Source organism: Malus domestica, chromosome 13 (assembly GCF_042453785.1).
Source record: "Malus domestica chromosome 13, GDT2T_hap1".
In the NCBI taxonomy this organism is placed as follows: Eukaryota; Viridiplantae; Streptophyta; class Magnoliopsida; order Rosales; family Rosaceae; genus Malus; species Malus domestica.
In genome coordinates this window covers 35,694,631-35,701,776 of record NC_091673.1, presented here as the reverse complement: position 1 = coordinate 35,701,776, position 7,146 = coordinate 35,694,631, and positions in this window count along the sequence as shown.

The following is a 7,146-nucleotide window of genomic DNA, read 5'->3' as shown; positions in this document are numbered from 1 at the left end:
TCCACCAACCAGGTGAAGAAATGTACAACCCATACTCTCCTTCATGCCACCAACCAAGTGATCAAAAGTACGCCCAGTACTCCAAATTATACATGAGCATTACTCATGTCATTCATACATAAACATTCATGAGCATCACTCATGACAATCATACATAAACATTCATGACCATCATTCATGTCAACATTCATGAGCATCACTCATGTTAACATTCATGAGCATCAATCATGACAACATCCATGAGCATCACTCATGTCAATTAACATAAACATTCATGAGCATCACTTATGTCAACTAGCTTCAAAAGCTTCATTTACAAAAGCTCTAACTTCAAAAGCTTCATTTACAGAGCTCCAGCTTCAAAGCTTCACTTGCAAAACTTCACGTACAAAGCTTTAGTGCAGGGTATACAAATACCACCTCCGAACAACTGCCACTTCGGCCCATACATGGATTCAATTTCAAGTTTCCAACCAACAGACTCTATTGACCGAAGACTTGGGGGACTACATTATATACCATATATTGGGCCTCAACTGGGCCTCATGAAAAATACTTGGGGGACTTAGCCCATTATTTATGTATTAAGGAGCGAGCCCTTATTCTATAAAAGGGACTCTCTCACTTTTATTAGAGAGCACCCATTATTCATGTACTGAGGAGCGAGCCCTTATTTTATAAAAGGGACTCCTTCACCTTCATTAGAGAGCAACGCCGCCAGTTGAGCAACCGCCTTGTCGCGAGCATCACTCCTAACCCGTCACTTATGTATTAAGGAGGGAGCCCTTACTATATAAAAGGGACTCCTTCACCATCATTAGAGAGCATCGCCGCCTACTGAGCAATCACCTCGCCACGAGCATCAACTCTAGCCCATCATTTATGTATTGAGGAGCAAGCCCTTATTCTATAAAAGGGACTCCCTCACCTTCAACGCCACAAGCCAAGCCAACCAAGGCAACATAAGCCGCGAACCAAACAGCCTCGCAGCATATGCTACTTCTAGTTGAGCATCATTTCAGATGGAGCACCGCCTTATATCGAACATCAGTCCAAGACAACATCTAGTTACTTCAGCCCACACATGGACTGAATTTCAAGTCTTCAGCCAAAAGACTCTCTTGACTGAAGACTTGGGGGACTACTGTTTATACCATATTTAGGGCCTTGTATTTAGATCTCGTACAAGTACTTAGGGGACTTAAATGTAATTATATGGTAAAGGAAAGGGCAAATGTGTAATAAGTGAGGAGTTCTTATTCTATAAAAGGACCCCTCACCCTCATAATTAGAAGAGGCCAATTCCTAAGGCTCCTCACCCTCTCAACGCTCTCACTCTCATAGCCCTATCTCCCTCACTTCTCAGAGAAATACAATACAATCAATGTGGATGTAGCCCAAACCTTGGGGTGAACCACGATACATCTTGTGTTATTTACATTTCATGCAGATTCATGGTTGGATTTACATTGTTCCAAGACCTCTGGTTTTGTGCATCAACATAGTTTGTAACCATTTTAATTTGCAACCCCTTTTTAAATTGTACCACCTTTTCATTTCAATTTTAATTTGTACCCATATATTAATGACGCACCTTGACCCGGAATGTCCACTAGGACTCCTTATATGAGCATATTTATGCGACTGAGTTAGCTTGTTCTCATGCATTTATGTTGTTATTTCTTAGTTAATTATGTATTTTAAGCTATTTTCGTGTGTTTGTAGGTCCATAGGCCTTATAAAGCAATAAGATGCATTTTGGAGCAGTTTTGGGCTTGGAATGGATAACACATGCATGAAGCAAGGTGGATGGATGAAATTGGAGACTAAAGAGGCTAGGAATGTGTTAAAGAGAAAGAAGAATTAGTGTAAAAAGGACAAAGAGCTCAGCCACAAAGGGGTGTCACTCCACCATTCACCTTTCCATCATTGTTGTGCACCACCATTGCACTCCCTTTGGATTCCTATGCCATGCATCATCATCCATGTTCCCTCCATTGACTCATTTGTTACATCATTCCACTTCTTTTCTTTTGTCTACCATGTGCACAATATCCTTTCACCTCCTTGTACTCATTGATTCACCATTTACTTACCTTTCCACCCATGCCATGCATAATCACCCTTGTCCCCTTCATGCACCAGATTTCTTGCACTCATTTCATGCACCATTACACTCATTATCCACCCATGCCGTGCACCACCCTTGTCTCCTTCATTATTTCTGATTTCATGCATCAAAACATTGAATCATTGCACTCAATTGCTGCACATTTCTTGTCCCCTTCACCCATCAGATTTCATACAAATTTTACCTCCACATCATGAGTCTTGCTGCACCTTTGACTCATTTTTGCACCATTCCACCTCCCTTTCCTTTCTTTACCATGTGCACAATCATTCATATTCCCTAGCTGTAACACCACTCCATTTTACCTCCTATGCTTTGCATCATCACTTCACTTTCACCTTTGAATCATTTCAAATACCACTCAATGCACTCATTGCTGCAACACCACTCCATTTTACCCCCCATGCTTTGCATCATTACTTCATTTTTACCCTTGAATCATTGCAAACACTACCAAATTCCCTCCATTGCCGTGCACTTCCTCTATAAAAGGAAGTGTGTGTGGCAGCCATATAGTTTAGTTTTTGCTTGATCATTCATCCCTATTTCAATACAACCTTCATCCAAACACATCCATTCATCTTTACATTCATTCCTCCATACAAACAAACCTTCAAACACTCACCAACACATTGTGCCGTAGCAAAGGAAGGGAAGGAAAGTGCTTGGATATGCTTGCTGTCCAACTTGGATCGTTGGAACGTTTAGGTGTTTTCTTTTTTTTGTTTCCAATGTTTAAATTCATTTTCTTTCGTTTTGTTGTGAATATGAGTGGCTAAACCCCTCTTAGCTAGGGGTGATTTCAAAGCCATGATTATGTGTGTAATATGATTTGATAAATTCCAGTTATGAACTCTTGAATCGTGAATGCAATTGGCTTAACTATTTGATTGATAACTTATTTGTATTTGTTAATTAAGGGTCGACACTTAATTGGCATGCATAAATCCGTTGCTAGAGTATAAGGAAGTTTCACATAATCGTTACAAACTTATATTCACATGTAGTGAAGGTCACTTATAAACGATCGTGTTAAGTTCAATTCCTAGCATGAGTGATATGATGTCATAGTTGCAAGTGCTTTGTCAATGCTTATGATTTTCATTAAACGTAATGATCTTTGATTGTATTTCTATTATGATGTCATGTAGGGGACTTTTGAAGAATGTTTTGGGTTGTCAAATGATGTCATCCAATCCAATAAAATAAGGAAAATCTGAGAGTTAACTAGTGATGTCACGGTTAATTTGGAGCATTGTTGTTCATAATTCAATGAAGTAGTAACTGGAAATCGAGTTGTTTGCATACATATCATGTGTGGAGAAAAAGCCTCTAGCTATCCCATCCATCATCTTATTTCTCAAATTTGTTTTACAATCTGTCTAGTTTTTCATACTTGTTTGTTTGTTTCAACTTCGTCCAAAACTCACTCCCCCTTTACTTTAGTGTGTCTAATTAGTTAGAATTTGTTTTAATTTGTGTTTTTAAATGTTTTGATTCAAGTAAAAGTCAATTTTCATCCAAAGTCATTCCTAGTGTCTAGTTTCAGTTTATTTGGTTGTTTTAAGCCGTTTTGAGTATTTTAAGTTTGCTTTAAGTCTTGTGAGTCTTGTTAAGTGTTTTTAAGTTTAGTTTTATGTTTTTGAGTTAGTTTAGAGGTTATTAGCAAGCCCTCCTGATCCCCGGTCCAGAACGATCCCTACTTATACTTATACTACAATTGTCAAAAGAGGGTTAAATTTGTGTGTTAAGTTAATTTTCGCATCAACTTCGAATCGAGCTATGTTGGCCGACATCTGGAAAGTGACGAAGCCATAAAGTATAGTGATGTGGAAAATGTGAATAAATTTAAACCTACAAGTACCTAAAGACAAGAGTGCGCTGTGAGTGGGAATGAACCCATTTCACACACGACGTCAGAGCATAAGTAAAGTACGGTAGTGTGGGTAAGGATCATACCCTTAGAGGTAGCCACCTATACTAAGATTTGCCAAGAATCCTCGTCAATACGGACTTTCAGCAGCTAAAACCAGGAGGGGCGCAAAAACAAGGGTGAGTGGGCCTGAAAATAAAGTTTTTAATAAAAACCTTTTGAAAACGTTATAACCCCTTGTCATAAAACCCGTATAATTTCACAGAAAATAATAATACATATGTATATAGAAATCATGCTCGAGAGTAGTGAAAACCAAGTATATGCAATGTCAAGTATCTCAACAATGAAATAAGTAAGCCACGTGAAATAAATCAATGTAAAATGATATGCCAGCCGGAGTCACCTAATGTGACCTGTACGACTAAACCTATAGCTCATCAACCAATTCTTGCACACAAATCGGAACCACCTAATGTGGTCTATAAGACAGGGCTAGGTGTAAATAAGTATGCTCAAGTGCTACGATCACGTGAAGCCTGTGCGAATAATCGCGGATCACCTACGACTCGGTAAGTATGCCCACAAAGCCACTTATTTGATGTAATAGATTTTGGAATACTTATTGTATTAAACTATTATATGTTTAATGAAGGGCAAAGCTTATTGTTAATCACTATTTATTGTATCATGTGTTTAAGCAATAAAGGAATCCAAGGAAAGTATTTAATCTGAGAGAGAAGTGATCTAAGTAAGTTAGATTAATGAGACCTTTCTCTTATGTTCATTCCTAAAACGTTCCTAGCCATAGGAATGCCAATTGGGCATTGACAATCCGCTAAGGTTAGTATGTGTTATGTCAACTCAAGCATGAGTATGACTAGTCTTAAATCATTTAGTGTTGGACACTCAGACAAACACGTAGGTGCTTGAAAGGGTAATCGAGTACACTGAACAATGATCAAAAGAGAGTTCGAACATACATGTCATGTAAGAACTTGTTAGTTGCAATATGCAAAGTAGTCCTTTGACCTAAGGCATCATAGATGTCTAATGGTTAGGTCATTGATCTTTGATCATGTCAAAGGCATTCCATCGAGAGTGCCCACGACATTGTTGGGGTCAAGATATCTAGTCATGTAGGCATATGAATGCACAACAAGGGATCTCTAAGCTTCCATGATGGAGGGAGAATACTCTAAGATATGATTCGGGAGTCTTTGGCCAAAGCATATGAATATGACTTAGGAAGTTTGTTCCAAATCATATTCAATTGAATCATATAAAGAAGTATCACATTGGATAGTAGACATGAAACAAAATACCACTCAAACAATGTGATTAAGAGTATTGTATTAGAGAAGGACCGTATTGCATTGTAATTGTAACTGGATAGGCTCTCCAACCACTTCTACTTAGCTTGGGTAGCCATGACATACTGCTAGGTGCCACTCATGGTTTGTGGAAGCCCTGAAGATTAGCAAACACTAATCTTCAACAAAGGGAGAATTGAAATGTTGTTTCAATTTACAATCGATCGTTAAGAGTAACAATCGCCCACTGCCTCGCTAATTCGAACCTAATGGATCGTACACCGAGTAAGGATGAAAGTGAAGAAATATAAATGAGATGGATAAGCGATTAAATGGTTTAATTGAGAATGGTCAAGATTAATTAATTAGTTAATTAATTTTATGAAAGGTTCGTATTGGGCTTCTAAGTTGGTTTTGGGTTTTCGGGGCCCAAAAGTGTTTTGGTCCACAAGGCCCATTATGTTTAAGTTGTATGACAACTAAAACAAAATGGGAAATTAGCCCATTAACAAAGACAAGGCCGGCCATAAGGGTGAGTGGATGCAAACTTGAATTAATTACAAGTTTGCCGCTCACATGTGATGTAGTATAAAGTCAACTTTATAGCTTTTTCTCATTAGGGTTTTCTTGAGGAAAAGAAGAGAAACACTTTCTCTATTTTTCTAAAAGGAGGCCGGCCACTTAGGGAAGAATTAGCTAGCAATCTTTTCTTCTCTAAGTCATCCATTTCATCTTCACACCTCATCCTTGGTGTGGAGACTTAGAGACACCAAATCTTTGGTGTTCTTGGAGATCCTTTCCTCATCCTCAAGGAGCAAAGGAGCATCAAAAGCAAGAAAAACACAAGGAAGATCCAAGGAGCTAGGAGGTGACTTGAAGGCCCTCCACTTGGGTGAATCCCTTGTGTAAACAAGGATGAGCTTCAAGGGTAATGAATCTCTAAATCCTCCCTTCTCTTAAATATTGTTAAAGAGTCTTGTGGTTCACCATTCACTAGGCTTCGAAAGTCATGGGTTTTAGAATTGTTTTGAATGCATGCCTACTTTAATGTGTTATTAGTTAGCATATGTGTTCAAATGTTCTCACATGTTTTTAGCTAGGACAAAATTTTTCCTTCAGTCGGAACCACCTAATGTGGTCTGTATGATAGGGTTGTGCACCAAACTTGGATCCAAGATGAGCGTGTGGTGCGGGAGGTGAAGGATAATGAGCTATACATGTCTCTATGTATAACCATAACCAATGCAACCACTAACATCATACATTACTCACCTAAACTTACCTAACCTCCGCAACGTCATACAATAGTATGCATATACATACCAATGCATATAATAAAATGAAATGCAAGCATGACATGGCATTTAAAAGAATACACTTGTTTCAAAACAGTTTCCTGGGAAAATGTAAAGTATATATACGTATATATAGAAAAGCAAAAGCCCACTCACCTAGAGTCCGTGCTACAACTCCTTAGCACAAACATCAAGGCATCACGAACAATCGGCGCCTAGAAGATTTATAAAATCATGCCTAGAATTCTTATCAATAGAATATGTAACTTACATATCCTATTCGGGAAGATCTATACATCGGATTCCCGATCTGTGAGTTTCTAATATCCTCAAATTTTATGTGCTATAACGTATCAAAGTTTGGTGACGATCCAACGGTTGGATCATCGGTTGCTATAATGATCAAGCGGCGGACCTTAATGGAACTACGCTCAAATGATGGAAATTCGTCAATCGAGCTTCACCAATGGAATCAGGGTATTCAAATTTAGCCTAGGAAGGTCAGGGGATGTCTCGCCCCACGCGGCGCCATAG